This window comes from Python bivittatus, unplaced genomic scaffold, assembly GCF_059951505.1.
Source record: "Python bivittatus isolate LINGU-HERP-01145 unplaced genomic scaffold, Pbiv_v1 ctg000350_np1212, whole genome shotgun sequence".
In the NCBI taxonomy this organism is placed as follows: Eukaryota; Metazoa; Chordata; class Lepidosauria; order Squamata; family Pythonidae; genus Python; species Python bivittatus.
The window spans coordinates 30,640,001-30,663,482 of record NW_028277074.1 but is presented as its reverse complement, the minus strand read 5'-3'; the positions used below and the strand labels follow the sequence as shown (position 1 = coordinate 30,663,482).

Sequence of the window (23,482 nt, the reverse complement as noted above, 5' to 3'; positions counted from 1 at the left end):
ATTCCATAGTGACTCTGGGCAGCTTACAATTAAAAAAGAAAGAAAGAACACATTAGAAAAGTCATAGTTGATCAAAATGCTAACAAAAAAACAAACTTACAGAGACTTCATAACTACCTTATCCCAAGGCCTGGGAGAACAACCAAGTTTTTAATGGTTTTCTGAATGTCATTAGGGTGGGAGTTTTATGGATCTCTGCGGCAATGTCATTCCAGGCAGCAGGCACTGCAACAGAGAAGGCACACTTCCTGGATCTAGTAAGATGACACTGTTTAATCTACAGGATCAACAGCTCACCCAATCTGCCAGATCTCATTGGATGAACAGAAAAGCAATCCCTGTGGTTTATGTGTCGTCTTCAAGGGTAGCCCTATGTGGAAAGCATTGCAATAATCTAATTGTGAGGTACCTAGGGTGCAAATGACTATCTGCAGGGCCTCCTGGTCCAGGGACAGACATAACTGGAACACTAGATGAACCTGTGAAAGGCATTCTTGGCCATAGCTGCCACCTGCTCTTTGAGATGACCTCCAGGTTGTGCACAAGTCTTGAGTGGGGAAGTGCAATCCTTTGAAGACTGAAGATAGAATATTCCCAGGGGCTGGGGCAAATAAACACAACTACTCTGTCTTGTCAGGTTTGAGCCTGATCTGTTCCTCCCTATCCAGACCCTCACAACCCCAAGACACTGGGCCAGGGCTTTGGCAGCACTGCTTTTGTAGGCCTGGGATCAAGATATACAATTGTATATCATCAACATATTGATGATATTTGACCCCAAACCAACAGATGGCCTCACCCAGGGGTTTCATGTACACATTAAACAAAAAGGAAGAGAGCATTGAGCCCTGCAGCCTACTGTTAGGGAATGGATGAGTGCGTGATCTTCTCCCCTCGTTTGTACCAACTGAAACTGGCCACCAGGAAGAAGAACCACCACAAAATGGTACCTCCCACTCCCAGCCCCCAATGCTAGTCCAAAAGGATACCAAGATCGATGGTACCAAAATCAGCTGAGAGATTAAGGCTTCTGGCTCTACCACAGGTCATCAGCAAGTCACCAAAGTTGTCTCCTTACTGAAACCTGGCTGAAAGGGATCCAACAAATTTCTCTCTTCCAGGGTTCTCTGGAGCTGAAGCCTGACCACCTTCTCTAACCTTTCCCAGAAAGGAAGATTGGAAACTGGACAAAAATTAGGTCCAGCAATGGGTTCTTGAGGAGGGAGCACAAGGCTGAGGGGACTGCTTCCTCCCTCAACAAAACAAAACAAAAACCCAGCCACCACTGTGTGGACCCAATTACAGGTCACTTCCCAGGTGGCCTTGAATATTCAGGAGGGACCTAGGGATGTGGATGTAACAAACAGGTGGCCAAGGTCACAGACTGTTTCCTTAAGAGTCACAGAATTAAACATGATTCAGATAACCATATAAGACCTTGCCTTAGGCACTCAAACTGGACTTGTCCAGTTGGAATGCAACTCTGAGTGGACCTGAGTAACTTCATCTGCCAGATAGCAAGAATATTCCTCACAGTGGTCCTTCAGATGGCCCTGTGGGCTGTCCATTCCCAACAGAGACCTGGTCACCTTAAACAGGCGTGCTGGACAGTTATCAGCAGGTGCAATAAGAGCAGAGAAAGAATGTGTGTGTGTGTTGTAATTATCATAAATAACTATATATGATATAGTTGTTGGGCTACAGTGGATTAATGCAATTTGACCTGGCCTCTTATTTATGTGTGTTAATTTTTTTTTTTTTACAATTGGGATGGAACAGCTGATGTTCCTTTTCCTTGGTGGAATGTATCAATATGCATACAATATATTTTGCAAACAAATAGTATCGCTGTAATGTGTTTTCACATATGTCTTGTGATGTGTTTTATTCATATTGATTGAAGATTCTATTAAAATATGTTTAGGACCCTGCTTTCTGTGGTAGTCAGGGAATCAGCGGGAAGACAAGAAAATTGTATTGAAATAAATTGTATCTGTGTGTTTTGTGTTTCAGCATAGATTATCTCTGCCAAAATAACAGCTGTCATTTTGGTCCTTTTATATTAGTAGGATGTAGTTTACTTTGCTTTTACTACGAAAGCTCCTTCCTTCCTTCCTTCCTTCCTTCCTTCCTTCCTTCCTTCCTTCCTTCCTTCCTTCCCTTCTCTATGTCCAGAATTTTTTCCCCCCAGGAATCAGGATGTTGGAACATGGATATGTTAAAAATATCAGTACCTGATTGTTTAGATTAGTAATACAAGGTGATGACCCTGTTCCACTGCAGTGTTAAAGCATTTGGACTTTAACAGTCAGTGACTTTGAAACTTGAATTCTACTTAGAATTTCATGTCATGTGCATCACAGGAGAAAAGATGGGAAAAAATGTATAAGCTGAGCCTATAGGACTTCCTGCGGTGCTTATTAATCCTTTATGGATCATTTGAAATGTTTCTAGTTTATTTAAGCTTTGCTGCTTGTATCAGATTGTTCCTGCAAAAAGAAAAAGTGATCATGCTTTGAATTTTTAAAAATGATCTCACTTTCAAGGAAAAGCACTTTTATGCTCCATTAGAGTTGAATTTGCCAAACTCTTACATCGCATTAACACAAGCTTTACTGGGTAGATAAATGTGTTTTCCAAAGACTGAGTTGAACTTTACCAAACAGTATATTAAGATTTTGCTGCTTGTAATTTTTTGCTTGGAATAGTTTTTTGAAGTAAACCAGAGTTAGAAATAACCTATATTTAAATGTATGTATGTATGTATGTATATGTATATGTATATGTATATGTATATGTATATGTATATGTATATGTATATGTATATGTATATGTATATGTATATGTATATATACACACACATACATACATACACATATATATATCTTAAGTATGGAGGATGGTAATGAATTATAACATGCTTAATTTTAATGTGTTAAAAGATCACCCTTATCAATGACATGTATATTTATCTAGTGCTTTTATATTAGGCAATGCATTGATTTTGTAAAGAAGTTATGAGTTCTAGTTTTTTGGTGCAAAAATTGGGCATTCTAGTTATATTATTTTACACTCTTATCTTAAGTCTTTAAAGTTAATGGAATTTTAATCATTGCATTTTAGTGGACACTAGTCTAAGCCATTATTATCTGGTCCTGCAGTGAAATTTGCAATCAGAAGCTTCTATCATTACCTAGTGTGTGAGTGACTGCCAAACTAGATAAGGACAGGACTTAGTAAATTGTATCAGTGGCTTGTGTTTTACCTATATATCTTACAATGTTTTTTTGCATGTAAATAGCATGCAACATTTTCTTCTTGATTTTCTTTTTGTTGTCTCTAGTGGGACTAGGAATGCCAGTTAATTATTCATCACTTCCTTCTTGGATAAATTTCTCTAAAAATAGTCAAGGCAAGAGATCATATATAATACAACCACATTGCTTTCCAGTGTACTTTTTTATTGAGTAAACTATATTGTATGGTGGATTTGATTGATTAATTCATTATCTGCCATCAAGTCAATGTTGACTCTTATCAACCACATAGATAGATATTCTCCATGACAATTATCTGTCCCTAACCTGGTTCTTCAAGTCTTTCAATAGTGTATTCATTGACACTGTAACTGAATCCATCACCTTGCTGCTGGTCATCCTCTTCTTCTCTTTCCTTCCACCTTTCCCAGCATTGGAGCTTTCCCCAGAGAACTAGGTCTTCACATAATGGGTCCAAAGTAGGACAATTTGAGCCTTGTCATTTATGCCTCGGGTGAGAACTCTGGCTTGCTTTGTTCTGTGATCCATTTGTGTGTTTTCTTTGCTGTCAATTGTATTCCCAGAAGTCTTTTCCCACACCAAAGTTCATAAGCATCAATAGTCTTTCTCTCTGCTTCTTCAAAGTCCAACTTTTGCTTCTGTACAGTATCACAGGGAATACCATTGCTTGCATTATTCTGATCTTCATAAGTATAGACATATCATACCATTTGAATATCTTTTCCAAGGTCATTGTGGCTGCTCTACAAAATCTAGTCTGCGGCATATTTCTTGACTGCTTATTCCTTTACTGTTAGTGCTTGATCCTTAAAGCAGAAGCTACCAACTATTTTGATACCTTCATCATCAATTCTAAGGGTGGCTGTTCTACCTGTTGTTATTAATTTGGTCTTCTTAATATTTAATTTTAGTCCCATTTTTTTGCTACACTCCTTGAGTTTTATTATGAGAGCTTGCAGCTCCTTTGCATTTTTGGCTATCGGAGTATCATCAGCTTAGCATCCAGCTTCCCTCAATATATAGTGAGCATATGGGTTGAATAAATAAGGGGAGAGTGTACAGGCTTGTCTCACTCCTTTGCCAACCTGGAGCCAGTCTGCTTTGCTGTGTTCTGTCCATACTGTGGCTTCCTGGCCTGTATATAAGTTTGTACTGAGGACAATGAGATGTTCTGGGATTCCCATTTTTTAACTAGATTCCATAGCTTGAAATTATTGACACAATTGAAGGCATTTCTATAATCAATGAAGCACATACCAACTTCTTCTTGATATTCTTTGGCTTTCTCAGTTATCCAGTGTGTATCAGCAATAATGTCTCATGTTCCTTGGCCTTTTCTAAAGCCAACTTTGTTCATCTGGCATGTCTTTTTCCATGTAGGATCCATGATCATCTGCTTTGGATGATCATAAGCGTTATTTTGCTAGCATGTGAAATTAAATATATTGTGTGATGGTTTGCGCCCTCTGTTATATCTCCTTTTTTGGTATTGGAATGTAGATTGACCTCTTCCAATCTGTTGGCCACTTCATTATTCTCCAGATTTGTGGTGTAGTTTGATTAGAAACTTTACTGATTCTTCCTCTGTTGCTTGCTGAATTTCTAGGAGTAGTCCATCACTTCCTGTAGCCTTTTGACTTGGTATTGACTGGAGTGCTGATCTGACTTCATCTTCTAGTACTAAAGGTTCTTGTGAAAAGGGAATATCTTCTAAGGAATCTTGGGTGTTGACATATCTACTATACAGTATTTCAGTATACTCCTTCCATCTTTGTTTGATCTTGGCATCCTTTCCACATTCATCCTTAAAGACTTCATTAAGCTCAATCCACAGTTCCTCTGGTTTTCTATTAATGAGGTTCAGGACTTCAAAGTAATTTCTGGTATTCTCTTTAATATGGTGGGTATATGCTCAAGATAATATTGTGGAAACTGTTTGGCTTTCTTCTTCTGTAGTTTAAGTTGGAACTTGCACGTGAGCAGTTCATGATCTGTTCCACAGTCAGCACTTGGTCATGTCTTTGATGCTATAAGTGAGCTCTTCCACCTCCTTTTAGCAATAATATAATCAGTTTGATTTTTGTGTTCTCCATCTGGTGATATCTATGTACAAAGGCATTTCTCTTGTTTTTTGAAGATGGTGTTATCTATGAAGAAATCCTGGAAGTAGCAGAAACTGATAAATCATTCTTCTGCTTCATTTTGGTTTCCTAAGCCGTACAATCCAACTACATTTTCCTCAATATTTCCAAATTTGGCATTCCAGTCACAAGCAGCACATTCTTACTTGCATGTTCCATCGATTCCATATTGAACTTGATCATAACATTCATCAACCTCTTCCTCTTCTGCATCAGTAGTTGGAGTGTAAACTTGGATAATTCTTATATTAAAGGATTGTTCATGAAGTCTAATTGATATTATTCAGTCACTGATTGCATTGTAGCCAGATACTGTTTTTGCCTAATTATAAAATCCACACCTTTCCTTCTTTGTTTTTCATGTCCTGAGTAATAAACAGGAGATTTAGCTAGATGTTCTGAATAAAAGTGTCCAACCCAATTCGCTTATTGGGTTGCTGCAGGGCTTAATGCTCTCTTCCTTTTGTGTATGTTGGAAAGAAGGGGTGACTGTTCAAGCTCTAATGACGTTGATTTAAAATAAAAATCAGAATTACTAGAGGTGCTGTGGCCATTCCTGTTAATTCCTTGGCGTACTTAGAGTACCTTGTGGCCTCTGTGATTGTTACTGCTAAAAGCCAAATTTATGTAGTTTCTGTCATACACAAATACCCTTTCTATAAATATAATTGTGTGCATTTTGCTGGAACACAGTTTTATGCACATGTGATAGAAAAACATTATAAAAATGTATAATTGCAAGTAAGATAGTAATATAGATATTAGGGTTGTATGTTCAAGGCACTGTTCACAAAGTGCCTCTTTTGAATTGAAAGTAACTGGTTTCCCAGAAGGTTTTGGATAGCTGCTTTGGGAGCCTTTCCAGGCAATTTCACTGCCTCATTCAGCGACCTTCTGAAGTTATGATGGTGCTGAAAAAATAACTTTACAACCATAAATACAAACATTAATTCCATTCTTGCTAATTATCCCAGCCCTGGGGTGAGCATTCCAAAGGGTTGGGGAATGGTTAGGAGGCAAACAAAAGCAGAAGGTGTGAAACTGATTAGTCTTGTCAGTTTCAATCTGGCTATCCCAGTGCTGGAAAAAGCATTTCAAAGGGTGGAGGAGTGGGGAAAAGGAAAGCACAGTCACAGTCATGTGATTTCCCACTTAGCAACTGCTTCACGTAACAACAGAACTGCTGGTCCCGATTGTGGTTGTTAAATGAGGACTACCTGCATACATGTATCTATGTACAACTGTTTCTCTTTACCTGTGAGCCAGAAATGTCTATGCATGCACGCATATGTGCAGATGATTAGGTCTTGAAAAAGCCATGCCAAGGCTTCTGAAGGACACAATTGTTTCAATACTTTGAATCCTTTGTATATATTTGCCATTTTTTATGAGAACTATACAAAGAGTAGTTTTTATGAGCCTCATGACCTTGAACTTATCTGTATTTTGTTCCTGTATGTATTAAAATGGTATCTTTATCTGAGAGACCCTTAGAACTTACATTTTGGTAGGCAGGGGAGAAAAGTTGTTAGCAATTTCTCTGTCAATGAGACCATCAATCTTTGTATAAGAATTATAGCATTCGGAATAAGTAACAGCTTCCCCAACCTCTGCAAACTAGCCCAAGGTAGTAGAACTGTGCACTTCATTAGTGTGGAATATCTCCTGTTACAACAGGTGGCTTCTAGAAACTTATCTCCCACTCTTCTCATTGGTCCTTCTGCTGAGGAAAGGTTATGAACAGTTCTTTGCTTGATTCTAAATTGACTTTTTCATCTGATCTTTTCATATGAGTTTCTTTAGCCTAAATATGGAGCCGAATAGTTATAGGGCTGGTGAAAGGAAAAGTACTATGTTTTGTGGGATTTTTAAACTTTTTTTTAATTCTGAGAATTTCCAAAACATGGAAGACTGGAATGGAGATTGAGCATGTGTAATTAAGTTAGGACAGGTAAGGAAGCAGAAAGCAAGAAAAAATAGCTCACATTTTAAAATCTTAGTTGTACAAAGTTATAATTACAAAGTAAAAACATTCTCCATGTTCCCTTATTCTTAACATTGGTATGTTAATTACCTGCTTATGTCAAGGGCTTGAGCTATGCATCATGAGTGACCACTTGGTCCCATAAAGATAAGTATCTAAACCAACTCAGCTTGGCATTTTACCTGTTTCCCTACTTTGCCACATGGGCTATTATAATACATTGCATTAAGTTACAGAAATAATTATCTAAACAGAGTTCCTTCTTTGTTATTCTTCTTTACCAAATCAAAGGGTGGGCCAATATTAATCAAATATGTGTTATATGTGGTCATTGTTTAGCACTGATGTGCATATAGTATTTTGTGCCCAAAAAGGTAATTACAGGGTATGTAGAGATTTCCTATGTTTTGGCATTTAAATTTTAAATTCATTTTAGTGTGCACACTTACCTAACATCGCCAGTGCAAGAAGCAGCTTTCTGAAATGCTAAGTAGTTTGTGTTTAATTGTCTGCAGCAGAACAGCTGCTAATACCAGAAAAATGCCACCTCATCATTAGGCCTGTTGTGTCCAAAAAAAGTAGACAAGACTGCTGTAGCTACCCTGGCTGTTTTGGCACTTGTATTCTCCTGCACTCAGTTTTTAGTGTGTAATGAAGAGCTGGAGGACAATATTCTGTAATTAAGGATTCTATTAAGATGAAGAAAAGAGCAAACAGGGTTGGTTGGTTCTCCTAGCAGAAGAAAAAAAAAGTCTGGAGTGGGGGATAGTGGTAGTAGCGTAGTGAGGGAGAGAAGTGGGTGGAGAGACTAAGTCAGGGCTGTTTGTTGAATATACTGTTAAGGACTGTTACCATCCTAATTAATCAAGTTAGAAATTACAGCTGTAGTTGGTTTCCCCTCAATTCTTGTTATCAATTTTCTTCTCTTTTGAGACAAAGCAAATATAAATTTTGTGTTCATTTGTCATTTGTTCTTTGACTTCAGCATCTCTGAAAATAACAATGTAGCACAAAAGACCAGTATTTACCTAGTTGTAATGTGGGTTGCCATGGTGTTTTGCAAATTATTGCAATTATGTTCACCATGCGAGTCGCCCTTGGTAACTGGCGAAAAAACTGATAATCCTGTTTTGAACAAAAGGTCAAATTGCTGAATAGAAAGTCTTGATTAACTAAAAGATGTACAAAGTGGAATTATTTCCTACCATTCAGAAATAGTTCTTGATCGGGTTTGGGGGAGGGGGTGAGTAAGTACATCTGATTACTGAAGTACAAAGCATTGAAAGGATGTTGTCTTGAGCCTTTCATGTAGTCTTAATGGTGGCTTTTTTGTCAAATTTACCCATTTGTGGCATTGAAAGAGGCAGCTGCATTTAAGCTGGAGAGATGGTGCTTTTTCAAGAGTTTAGTTCATGGAAAGTTCTCAGCAGTATCTACAGTTTACTATTAGTCTGTGGTCTGTTAAAACTGATGTACTGCATTTGAGACCATTGCTTTCAGTGCTTTTGAAACCCTTTGACTGATGATCTAATAAAGTGCTCTTACTGGACAATCTCTGATCAGATACTTGAAAAAAAATCACAAGTTTTTGGAGTGGAGAGAACGGAAAAAATAAAGGATATAGTGAACATTTGTTCGTACAGATGTATGAGGACAATATATTTTCCCTTTTAAAAGAAATTAATATTATTGGTTTTATATTTGTTCCAGTTTTGTAACCAGTTCTCCTCTTTTCCAGTTTTAATTTGTATTTATCAAACAAAGATTTTTCAAGAACAAATAGAATATTGTCATAGTCACCTGAAAGGTAATGGCTGAAACTTGGGAGAAGCTGTGTGAAAGCAGAATGAAAGCAAAATAACCCTTCTCAAGTTGGTGGGTTTACATTCTGCATCACCTAGCAACCCCTTGGCTCAGTCAGCTCACTTGTCTACCCTCAGTCTTGTTTACAGACTATTCAAACTGCCCTTCGAAACCATGAAAGATATTCAGTTTCATTAGTACCATTCTCAAAGAGAAAATAATTAAACTTAAAAGAACAAACATTGCTTGGAAATGCTTTTAAACTCTTTTTACTGGTTTTGAGATGGCCACTATTGAGACTTTCAACAACAGGATTTTCCTTGTTGTTTAAGCTACCTCCTTATAAATGTGTGTTAACTTTAAATTTCATTTTTTAAAATATTCAACTAAATATCTTTACATTATCTATAAGCAGTGTTGCATATCTACTAACCTCTGACATCTCTTTTTTACCTTCATGATCACTATATATATATTTTCTCGGCTACTTGTACTGCTGATACAGATTACCTTGACTTTCACTTATTATATGTAGTTTTTGTTTTGTTTTTTACAACAATCACTGAAACTATTTTATGAATGCCATGGAGACCCATGAAACTTGGCATATAATATTCTTAGTAAGCATGGAATTGCACCTGCCATGAAAATTTCATTTCTTTTTTCTTTTTTACAATCTTTGTATTTTGTTAGATTCTCCTCCATATACAATATATGGCTGGACCATATGAGTTCTTTGTGTTTTGTTGACAGCTGACAGACAGAGCAAAATTATTCTTGAAGGAAGGTACTGTACTTAGTTGTGACTTATTACAGCCTGAGAATGTTGCTTTGAGGTAGGATAAATAGAAGGGTATTTTGCAGAATAGCCTTGAATATACTTCCAGAGATTTTAGATGGATGGATGGATGGATGGATGGATGGATGGATAGATAGATAGATAGATAGATAGATAGATAGATAGATAGATAGATAGATAGATAGATAGATAGATCTGTGTGTTTGTGTGTGTGTGTGCATGTGTGTGTGTGCATACACACTGATTTTTTTCCCAAATGTGATTTTTCATATATAGTCGTTTTAAATATATTTTCTCTGGATGCTTGCAATGGAACCAAATTTAACTGCTCTGGTATTGTCCTACAGTAGTAAAATAAAATTGCTGGTAATCGTTGGCTTTCTTTTGTCACAGTGTGGTAGGCTATGAAGGCTTGTATTCCATCCTCTTCTGATGCTTAGACCCTGATTGCAAATTAAGGCAAAGACTGAGATATTGGCCTTGATGTGAAACAGAGCAGACATACCTGTTAATTTATTGCATAACAAAGTTTCAAAGGTTGGAATGCAACAACTTGTAGCCCTGGTACATTTGTTTAAATGAAAACCAATGTTTGCATTTAACCTATCATATGTATTTAGAGTAGTCTATTATTCTTTCACCAGATTGATGAGAAGATCAATACGTTTCAGATAACTTGTATGAACTTACATATGACTGTACATTTAAGAGATGGTTTTAAAAATAAATTATAATAACATTTAAAATTCTGATATTCATGTTCAATATAGCTTGCATTCTGTCTTCCTGATAGCTTTGTATAACATATCTACATTAACTCCTTTTTTATTCTCTTCAGCATTACTCTCAAATTTAACTAATTCAGATATAGCACTAATTTTAGCATCTTTTAATGTTCTCCTAACAGCTGTTCATGAGGGCAAATATAAAAAAGTTCCTTATGAGCTAAGATTCTGCCCTTATGGAAGGACAGCCACATTAAATCTATAGCCCATGTTCTCTTAAATTTTGCCTTCTATAAAGACACCAGGGCCTGTTTCATACATAATTGTTCAAGTAACCAGGCAAATCTGGTTTATATTATGTACAGCTACTCCTGTCAGACTACCACAATTCAGTTTCCTTCAGTGTGACACTTTTTTATACTATCTGCAAAACTGAGGATGCCTTGATTGCCTCAAAGATCTCATTACAATTTTATATTTGCATTTTATTTTACTTGAAACAAAAACTGTTAATTTACTTTGTTAACTTGCAGAATTCCGGTCAGTGACTATAATGAGGAACTAACTAACAAATATAGCATGTCATAGAACACAGATTTGAAAATTACAGATCATTTTCCATATTTGGATACCTGTTTTGCCTAAGGAGACAGCTAAGCTACTATCGTCTACTTTATTTTCCTACTTTCTTACCAAACTTTTATTATTTCACTTTAATGTCCTGTTTTAATTCTGTTAAAATAAGTCATATAACCCATTATTGGGCCCTCTCTGGTTCACTTCTCGTTCTGGGTAGGTGGTATCTATAATGTGCCATTTATTTTGGAATTTTCAATAGAAAATATGCAACATAGACTCTAAATGGTTTACTCATTTAATTCTGTGATCACAAGCAATGAAAAATTTGTGATTATTAATTTAAAAAACAGGTGATGATATACAATGGAGCAAATGAGTGCATTAAGATTATAATTTTGGGGGGGTGAGGATGCTTACTTGTGAAGATTCCAATTTTTTGGTTTGTTTGTTTGTTTGTTTGTTTTTGTGCCTTTGAGTCAGCTTTTGACTCCTGGCAACTGCCGGACAAATCCCTGCAGTTTTCTTGGCAAGGTTTTTTAGTAGTGGTTTGTCACTGTCTCCGTCCTAGGGCTGAGAGAGAGTGACCAGCTGACTTTGTGCCTAAGGCAAAACTAGAATTCACAGTCTCCTGGTTTCTAGTCTGATACTGTAACCACTACACCAAACTGGCCCTCGAAGACTCCAGATAGATTTTCAGAAATCCAAGTTTTTTCTATTGAAAAAATATAGGAATTGCTGCAAAGAAAAGTTCGTAAATGGGATCATCTATGTGTTAAGAACTAAGGCATAGGAAAGATCAAATAAATGTTCATTATTCATATTTTCCATATCCCATGATATTTCAGGGAGGCTTGGTTAATGCCAGTTACAATTACATCTCATAAGTGGAGACTGTTGAAAACAATGTTCTCATATTGGTGAGCATATTTCTATGCAGTGAACATAATTCTTAAAATGTCCACATTCCAGTGCAGCTATTTTCAGGGGGTTTAGAGCAGTAGTGCATATAAGCTGAATGCACATGGGCTAGTGCACAAGATAAAAGTATTTTAAGTATGATATCTGCAGTATGGAAAACCGGTGAATAGATACTTCATTTCATCCACATGTACTATTTAAAATGACCCTCAAAATAAGAAATGGAAGTAAGTGCAATATAGCCATCATTATACCCTGGAATCTGCAACATTAATAAAAGTGCTATCAAAATATTGGCTTTTTTCAACTAAATCAGAGTTCTTATTCATAATGTATTACTAATATGGTCCTCATTTTGCCTCAATGAGAATAATATATTAGTTTCTTAATACCTATGTATGTATGTGAATGTAGAGCACCAAGTTAATACATACATGATATTTTAATAAGCAACAGTTCTTTGTTCATACTCAGATATCCTGTCCTTGCTTTTGTTTTGTTTAAGAAGAGTTTGTGTGGCAGTAGGAGGCAGTGTGAAGATCAGCTGATAGACCTTACCATTTGTGGCAGTCACAAGAGTGTTGTATGTGTTCACATCTAATAAGTCATCAAAATTTAGATATTTGATTTTTTTCAAAAAAGGAGATCTGGGACCTAGACACCAATCAGTTTGTCACTGATACCAAGGAAGGTTCTAGAGCAGATCCTAGATCTGTAAGCACCTTGAAATAATGCAGTGTTTACTAGAAGTATGCCTCAATTTCTGAAGATGTAGTCTTGTCAGATTAACTTTATCTTATTTTTCTATTAGGCAACTTCTTTAGTAGATGTGGGAATTCTATAAATATATTGTGATTTCAGCAAAGTTTTGACAGAGTATCATACAATATTCTAATTAGCAAGGTCATGAAATGTGGGCTAAATGGTATGACAAGTAAATAAATATCTGGCAGTGGTTTCTATTTAAACTAAAGAGAAGTATTCAGTAGAGTTCCTTAAAGCTCAGTCATGTTCCCTTTACATTTCAATATTTGTATTAATGATTTGGATAAAGAGGTGAAGTAATTCTTATCTGATTTATGGATGACACAGAATTGAGGGAAATGGCTAATACTTACATAGCAGAAATAAAATTACAAATGATCTTGGTGGGTTAGAGAAGTAGGCTGAAAATAACAGAATTAAATTTAACAGAGACAAGTGCAGAGTTATTTATTTATTTAGGAAACAATAATCTGATGCACAGGTTTATGATGTGGAATACTTGGATTGGTAATGGTAATGGTATTTCTGAGAAAGATCTTGGAATAATTGATTGCAATTGAGTAAGTAGTTTGATGTGGTTGCAAAAAATAAATGCAGTTTTATTTCCAAATTTCCAAATTATGGGAAATCATCTTTATACTTTTATTTTTTATTGGTCAGGCTTCCACCTTGAGTATTCAGTTCTGGCTGCTAGAAACTTCAAGAGGGACAGATTCTGTAGAATCACTATGGTGGATAATTCCAGATTCCCACAATAAATTAGTACTATAATGCCCATGTCCAAAATGTAGTGTGAAGCAGACTTGAATGGAGAATGAAATCAGATAAGGCATCTGAAAGAAAAAGTGCTAAAGTAATGGGTTGTTTCAAATATTCCCAGATAGTATGGATAAATTCATATTGCAGTTCCAAGAAATATTCAGCAGATGTTTCTAGTTACTCTAAAAAATTATACTGTAGAGCAGCTGATCATGGTATTGTCCAAAAAGGGATCATAATGAACATTTGAAATATGATAAAGATCTAGCATGATAAATGAGCAACATTTAACAAACTGTGGAAACATTGATCATAGTACTACTGTATTTAAGTTACCTAAGGGGAGGCTGCTAAAAAGTCTTAATGCAGTCACATTTGACTTAAAAAGAAAGATGAATAAAAATAAATTGTATGGAAAGTCAATATATTTGGATGTCTTGAAGACAACTGGAAATTAGTTAAAGCTATTTTAGTAGGAGCTCAGCTGTAATATGTACCAAGGTCAAGAAAAGAAATGCAATGAGAACATCATTGTGGGAATAAGCAGACAACTTTATACATTATAAGAAAGGTTCTTTCTGGGCCTTCACATTTAGATTATTTTTCCCAAGACCCCTTTTGCTAAAATACTGGAGGGGGGGGGGGAAAGGATGATGAACTATCATCTTTTCTTTGCCTATTAAATGATACATTAAACAGTTGGGGAAGAGATTCGTCAGTGTTTGGAAATATCATATTAAAAATGCGTTAATATATGAAAAGAAAGGGAAGCTTGTCCCAAAAGGTCAATTTTCAGAAGTTCATAAAAATGAAAACTTTATAAAAATAAAGACTAAAGAAAGAATAGAAATAGTGACATTTTAGAAAATAAGAAAGATATATTTCATGTGGCAAAATTCTGATAATTTTTTCCATCACTTTTGTACTTTTTTAAATTAGTGTTTTAAATCAGTGTATTAGTTTCTTAAATAGAAGACAGTAGTCCAGAACAGTAATAATATAATGAGGTAATTATATATCTCTAAAAGGTGATAATTATAAACATGGCATATATTTGAAATTTTCCCAAATGTTCATTCTACCTTCAAATTTTCCAGAATTTATATATATTTTATTCAGAAAGTTTGATTCAAATAATAAAAATGAAAAGATGAAAAATACTGAAACTGCAAAGAGAGAAATATTTGAGGGCATGTTGATAAGAATAAGCAACAATAAAAGGGAGTTTAAACATATCAAGTGAAGGAAACTTCTGGTGCGGATTAATATGTTAGATGAACAAAAGGTACAAAAGAAGATTGTGTCATTCTTCTCTGCAGATTTCTGTGTCTGATCATTCAGAAAGGTGTTTGAGGGACAGAAGCAAGTAGGAATGGTAAGATTTTACTTTCAGTTAGTTAATAAGTCTACAATACAATGAAATCGTCCATGTGATATTCAGAGAGTTTTTATATCAAAATGTAGAATTGTTTATCATGTAACAACTATATGCAACATTTCTCTAAGATCATCCTCTGACTTGAGATGTTTTGTAAGTTACCAGTGAAATCCCAATTTAGAAGATGATTTAGGATACTATGGGGTATTACTGTTACATTCATGGAGTGTAATTGTAGATAAAAGTATTAGAATATAGAAGGACAAATCTCATTAACCTGTTAACGGCTTTGAGAATATGAAGGAGCACATGAATAAAGTAATTTGAATATTCACTATTTATTTGGCCTTTCAAAAATATTTTAACGAAGTTCCTTATAAAAAAACTCCTGAATAAACTTAGCAGTCATTGGATGAAAAGAGATGTTCTCTTATTGATTGGTAACTGGCTAAAATGAAAAAGAGAAATAAATGAACAATTGCCACAGTGGAAGGATATTGTGTAACATGTTCTTAAACATGTTACAATTGAACTGGAACTAGGGAGACCAATGAAACGAGTGTATACTCAATTTTTTAGGATGCTTAAAAACAAAGAGGCAAAATGGCAAATTCAGTTCAGTATATGCAAATGTAAACTGATATACATATGGATTAAAAAAAAATCCCTTCACATGCATGCTGTTGTGATCTGAGCTAACAGGAATTAAATATTTGGGATGTGCCGGATAGTTTTATGAAAACATTTAGTGTCTGGCTATTATAAAAACTGTAGATTCCATATTGGGTACAGTTAGAAAGAACTAAAAATAACACTCTTATTATGATATCTCTCAACAAATCTATGGCGACAACCAATCCAGTACAGATTTCTGTAAATTATATCTCAACATATTTTTTTATGGAAGAGGCCCTCTTCATCTGGCTCCTCTGATGAGACCTGTCCAGTATGGTTGAACCTCTGACATAGCTCTCATCCTCCTTGGAGCACACTAGCCCCACAACCACATCAAGGTAGTGCCTCACTGGGTCACTGGGGGTTGTTGGTTGCACAGTGCAGCCAGATGTTCAGACTGGATTTGGCATTTTCATCTACCTATCAAATCCTTCCCAAGGACCTGGGATAGGCAGATATTGTTGTTTGTTGGTGTTAAAGGTATCATTGCAAGATGTAAGCTTTTTCAAGTAAACCTGCTTTTTGCAATTGACTGACAGTGATTTTGTCAATGCTGATGGTATTCAAGTGGTACTCCAGATACAGTATTTTGGGATTACACCAAAGGCGCTTATTACTATTGATACTATCTTTGTTTTCTTTTGCCACAGTCGTTCTACTTCTGTTTGCAGGTCTTTGTATTTTGTGATTTTCTCCGTTCTTTCTCTTCTTTTCTGCTGTCTCCAGGTATTGTGGTCTATTATTATTGTTGTTGTTGGTTGCACAGTCAGCCAGATGTTTAGACTGGATTTGTTGTTGTTGTTGTTGTTGTTGTTATTATTATTATTATTATTATTATTTACTATCTCTTTGTGTACCAGATTATGTCCAATATCGTTGAGAATTATTTAAAGGCAATATTATTAAAGAAGCCATTTTGGAATAATGGGCTCAAAATGGGATTCTTTTTTCCTCTAGAAAATCTAGTATTAAGTTACATAATTGTGAGCACAGTATAATGCCCAGATGTTTTTTGACCTATAAGCTTATTGCTCTGTCCTTTAGTCTTTCTTTTCTTTTCTTTTCTTTTCTTTTCTTTTCTTTTCTTTTCTTTTCTTTTCTTTTCTTTTCTTTTCTTTTCTTTTAGAACTAAAGTATATTTTGCTTAAACTCTGTTTGCATGTTCAACACAAATCCAGCGCAAAGTATATTTGATCCAAAATGAATTGTAAAATTCTTTGGTCATGCAGTTACAATCAAGGAAATAAAGCATTACCTTTTCTTGTTTTCAAGATAATGGATCTTAATTAAACGGAGTTAACAATAATGTACACCAGTATATTCATTTGAAACAGACATATGTTGGATTTGATAAAGTTGTATTTAAAGCAAATGAAGACCAGAAGCTTAATTATAAAATCAAAACAAGAGGAATAAAGAACTACATATTTCTCATACTTTTTTTTTCCAAAAATAGCACTGATTTTACTTATCTACATTGCAATTTTCATGAATAATAACACTAGTTATTGTTATCATTATAAAAAGGTATTAACAGATAATAAGTATAAATAAATGCAATTAAGAAGTGAATACAGAGGTGACAAAAAAAATACAACTTTAATGTTAATTATAATTGTTAGGAAGTCAAGACAAATAACATTATTTTCTACATGAATTGAAGGAGCACTTGGTATCTGAAACAAAATATAGTTGGGTATTTGCTTTAGCTGTGGGTAACCTAGGTTCCCTGTTTTATCATGGCGTAATATGTCATGAAGGTATAAGTTATGTGCAAAACTATATTTCTCTGTGTAATTTATTAATTAGAAGAAAATTGTTAATGTAACTGTTTAATTTATACTATGTCTTTATGTACAATGTAGAGATAAGGAAAATTGTTAAAGGGCTTGCATTTTAAAGAATAGCGTTATTAAATCTGCTGGAGGATTTTCCAGATGACAGGGTCCTACTCTTGCTATGAAGTATGGAAATGGACTGTCAACAAGTTTGTCCTTGAGTACCCTTTCTACTATTCTAGAATCCAGATAATCCTATTGTTTTCAAGAAATCTATAGACAATGAGCCAGATTAGCCAAAGTTTAGAATATTGATAGTAAAAATTGCTGTATAATGAAAGCTGAATGGACAGATTTTTAAAACATTTCTTGCAGTGTCTAAGGGCTGCAAGGGTTGTGGCAGTAGCACAATGACATCAAGGAAGGGAGGGATGGAATTTTCATTCCCCTTTCACAGTTTTAGGGTGGGAAGTTAGTTTGATAATGTTTGTTGGGGGTTATTTATATCTGGTTTTTACAAATTGTGAATTACTACACTGCCACGAGTTTCCAGTTTTCAGCCAAATTTCAATACCATGAACTAAGAAGCTGCAAAAAAGCTCTCTTGTCTATGTTTGATCTTGCCCAATAAATGGGATGTTACCAATAGAAGAGAATGGGGTGTTAGATACATGCTATGTCAAATTTTAGGGCTTCTTTGGAATCAAAATGTTAATTTCTGGTCTGATCCAATTTTGAGAGATAAATTTATTCTTTTGAGGCCTGAGGATGTGGACTGGATGCTAGAGCCTGTACATCTAGCAACTACCAAACTTCTATCTGCTTATCATTAATATGATCAAGCTGAAAGAGATTACCTGAATGAATCCGAAGTTATAAAATGGGGGAAGGTACCAGATGCCTTGAAGCAGGCAGAAGTACAGTTGCACACAAATGTTTAGGCATCCCTGGTTTAATTGTATGCCTCAGTGAATTCCACATGAAACAAACACAACATCTTTCTGCAAATTTGAGTGTATGTGCACTTGTTTAAAGATTCCAGTTAAGAAAACTAAATATGGCAAGTACAAAAGAGCGGACACATTGTCAGTCAGTAACATCCTTTTGGGAGAAATAACAGCTTCCATAACTCCTTTCATGTACTTTTTTTATAGACAAGTAAGGGTATTTCTATTTTTGCTTTTGGAATTTTTCCTACTCTCCCTTGCAGTTCTCTTTTTAGCTCACAAGTATTCTTAGATTTCCTTAGTTGCCCTGCATGTTTGAGATCTCCCCACAGATTTTCAACAATCAAGTCTGGGAACTATGAAATCCATTCCAAAACCTTTAACTTTCTTTCTTGTAAGTACTTCATGATTGATTTGGATGTATGTTGGATCATCTTGTTGAAGTATCTAATTTCTTTTCAATTTCAGTTTCTACACTAACTGAGTTATATATAGTCAGCTATGTTGGACCCAGAGGATCTTAACAATGAAAGGCTAGTCACTAATATTGCCTCCTTAGAGAAGGTATTCAAGTAAGGCTGGGTAGCTTTATATATTATTTGGAGAGGGGAAGCCAACTCATCTTAAGACAACTATTCTAAGACAAGAATTAGAATTTTTGTAATGCATTTATCATTCCACTATGGGTCATAAAGGAAATATATATCTAGCTTTTATCACTGTGAAAGTGTGTGTATCTTTTTAGAGTGTCTAAAATGAAATGTATGAATGAATTCCTGTGGTTAAATAATTATCAGTAACACACAATATGTGCAGAAACAAAATAAGTTACTGATTTTTCACATGAGAAATACAGTTTCATCTAGTATTCACATTTTGGTTTTACATAAAACTAGTAGTGTAGTTACTACTATAAATAACAGAAATAGGCAACTTGTTGTGTCTCCCCCCCCCCCCGATATTTTGGAATATAATGCTCATCAGCTCCAGCTAGAATAACCAATGGTCAGGCATTATGGGTTAATATGTGGAAATAATAGATTGCCTGTTTTTACTATAGAACACTGTGCTGTCACCAATTAACTTCAGAAATCTGGTAATTTTTAATAATAGCATAGCGGAGAGTTGCTGGGAATTTAATTATTACAAGTAAAAGCATTCAGCAATAGTGAAGTAGAGTCATTCAGAAGAATTTTGGAAAAATGGTGAAGGAAGGCTGTTCAAAGATAGCAAATAGAAAGGCACAGAACACGTATATGAATGGAAGATTGCCACTAGCTGAGGACATTTACACAGTTATCTTCACATCTAGTTTGGTCTCTGTTTTCCTTGACACCCCAAATAGCAAAATAGTTCCCACTAAGAAAATACAATTTGATACTCTATAAATCAAGAAATTGAACTTGCCCATCCCATGCCTCTGCTTTTTTTTCCTGCCTCTCATCAAAATACGTGATAAAATAAAGGTAATGAAATTTAAGTAAATATTCAGGGTGCATGATGATTCTTCCCAATTAGCTGAGTCTTTTTTGGAAGAAAGCTTCCCAAAAAATTAATAAATGTAGCATTTGAAATTGATGTGCTTATGCTATGTAATTCTATTTTCTTGTAAAGGTTTTAAAGGGGACTACAGAAAGTGTCTAAGTTATTTTTATATGTTCATAGAATTATATAAAACTGACTAGCTCAACATGACGACAGTGTATGTTCTTCTTAGGCTTTTTGTTGTTTTTGCAAATAGTAATGGCTGTGCAGTGCATTTTTGGAATATTCTAGAACTGGATTATACTTAATTTGCAGGGGAGGAGGAAGATGCCTCTCTACCATTTCACAGCTGGGAGAGGTGCTTTATAGGGGTATGTGGGAGAGATCCTTCTTTATTGTGGCACCCCAGATTTCAGATGCCAGTCACTTGGAAGACAAGCTGGAGTTACATCTGCCTTTCAATGCTAGGTGCCAATCTGGCTTTTTACTCTCACATTCTGATTTAATATTCATAGCCAGACTGTGCCTTTTCTTCCTTAAGTGCCTTTTTGTGAGCATTACTATGATTATTATGATGTGTTTTAAACTAGATAGTTTACTTGAGTTTACTAAATTATTTTATAGATTATAACCTGCCACAAAGCTCTTGCGGTAGGCTATAATGGTGGACTATAAATATTTCAAATAAGTAAAATAATGAATTTTCTTCTCTTTATCTGCTGCATGTATAGCCAAAGGGATAAACATATTCATTCTCACTGGGAAAAACCAAGCGCTAATAGTCAACAACACTTCTGCTTAGAAGAAAGGTATTTACTTTACATATGTGAATACTGTATTAACAATTAATACGGTAATTATTTCATCTGTCTGCATATAGACCTCTGATAGAAGACTTGCTGCTGGCTCCAGGTTCTGTACTGAGTCCAGGGATGAGTAATTTGTGGATCCTTTAGATGTTATACTGCAACCTGTTGACGTCTGTTATTACTAAACTTGCTGCCTTAAACTAAAATTGGAGTTCTTTGACATCTGGGAGGATACCCAATGCCCATTACACAGTAATGGGATGAAGCCAAAACATTTCTAAAGGGAGTTGCACTCCTAAAATATCAAATTTATAGCTGAAAGCTGTACTGCTTAGAAACTGACTTATCACCAATTAATGCTTGTTTAAGACTAGCAGAAAAAGCATGGTTTCAGATATCCACATTTTGGTTCTCTCCAGAGCAGACTGCTACAGTATGCTATAAACAGATCTACTGTTGAAAACTACCTGGCAGTTGCACTTAATAGGGTACTAGCTGGGATCATTCATTGGGAACATTTCTCATCGTGGTTAAAGAGCATCACTGGTTTCTGCTTCATTTCTGGCATAATTCAAATGGCTTACCTTTAAATGCCCTACATAACATGGGACTCTGATGTTTTCTTTCTCCTCAGTCTGCCTGTATACTGTGATATTCCTCAGACCATTTAGTCTGAATCTGGTGGCTCTGGGGGGGGAGACATCCTTCTTGCTATGATGTTTCACTTATTCTGAGCAAAGATCTTTTTGTATTTTCAGCCTCCCCTCCCCTACTCACTTGCTATGATTGTTTGAAGGGTTGTATTTTATTGTGTTTAATGCTGTTCTATTGTGATTGTTAACCTTTCTGGAAATTATAAACTAGTAAAGGACAGTATAGAAATAAGTACATTTCTGTTCCTTTCTGTACCTTAAATAAATAAACACTGCGTCTAGTAGGTAAATCTAGTAAGAAGTGGAAAAAGCAGATTCATTGTGCCTTTTCTTAAATGTATATACCAGTATATTTTTCACTGTACTATCTTCCTTCAGCAATACTAGCACCTTTCTCTGTGCATGCTCAAGTTTGATATACCAACATTTAGGGATATGTGAATATGTATTCTGGACATTTTATTTTGTTCTATGCTACCTGGCACTGAATAGATGAAGTTAAAATATGTTTTTCTGTATTTTTAAAATAACATTTCTTACTTGTTTGAGTTTTGTGAGTCTATTTGACTTTTTCTTTTAACAAGTATATTAAGTGTGTACCAGATCAAGGTGGTAACAATAACAAAGGTAAGAATGTTGGACTAGGATCAGGAAGACCCCATTCACATACATTCTCAGTGATGGAAGTTCACTTAATTTTCTTGGGACAGTCACTGTCCTTCAGCCTTGGGAAGGAAGAGAGAGTACTATGTATGCTACCTTTGTTCCTTCAGAAAAAGTATGATTTAAAACTACATAAGAGCAACAAGAGTTACCGTGACAATGTAACATCATGTGAAAATGAGAAGCTTTTGCTAGCTTATATTAGTTTCGTGGTTTTAGCATTCTAAGATGTTTGAAGACATTTGAAAAAATTGAAATTCCCACCACCAAATTATAGAAGGTCCTTGATAATGCATTTCACATTTTATTTTCAGACATTTGAAAGAACTGGAATTGTAACAGCTTGTTATAAACATTCCTTGGGTGGGACATACTTCCTGAGTTCCAAATCTCAATATTTCATAAATTAAGGTTATATACTATACAAATATTGCTGGCAAATTCTTACTTTCAATAAGTTATGCTTTGATAGAATTAAGGCTCCAGTATTTTACAGTTGGATTATTGGATTAAAAATTTATAATCTGCTGTAAAAGTATCCCTGTTGGATCAGGTGGTATGGAAGAATTTAAAATAGCTACCGGTACATAGTTTATAATAGGTTTATGTACTTTTTCTTTCATTTAATGAAGAAATATTACATCTACATGTCTGCATCTTTTAAAAATAAGGAAGCTGTACTTGTTACTTCAGAAATGTTTTTTTAGCTATCTACAAATTGAATGATTTAATTGATCAAAGTTCATATGTTTTTCTCTTTTTAAGTCAGACAACAGTTCCTTAAAAACTAGCCATTCATGTGTGTTAATGACTGAGATCAGGAAGAAATACTTTTCTTATAACATTTGCTTATATGAATTACTAGGACTAATTTTTTTAAACAGTTCCTCCTTCATCTTTATACTTCTCTAACTATAATTATAATAAATATAGGCTTTATGTTAGACAGACTGTATTTGGGTTTGGCAGTGCATAGAAATTGTATCCAATTCAGACTTACGGATACCTGAAAGTATCCTTATGTTTTGTAGTGCTAGACTAGAACATGACATATTTACTATTGTAACTGAACACTACTTTTCCTGTGCACTCACTGATACATATGGCTGCATAGTTCATTCCCTCATACTGATGCATACCCGGTCTTTGTTCCACCTGTTGGAAGGGTGAGAAGCAATGTTACCTGATTTTTCTCTACCTCCTTGAGCCTTTTTTTTCTTGAAAAATTGTGCTCTGTTGGATGGGGACATTTTGGAACAACATGAGAAGTGACACTGGAAACTACAAATCCATATATGCCAAAGAAATCCTTACATTGGTTCAAAAGCCATACATGAGTAGAA

General features: G+C 35.1%; 1 protein-coding gene across 2 annotated transcripts in view; it reads left to right on the top strand.

Annotated features, from left to right (window-relative positions):
- The window catches only part of POLA1 (DNA polymerase alpha 1, catalytic subunit), a 226,880-nt gene that overhangs the window by 116,528 nt on the left and 86,870 nt on the right, over window positions 1-23,482 (top strand). The window lies entirely within an intron of this gene.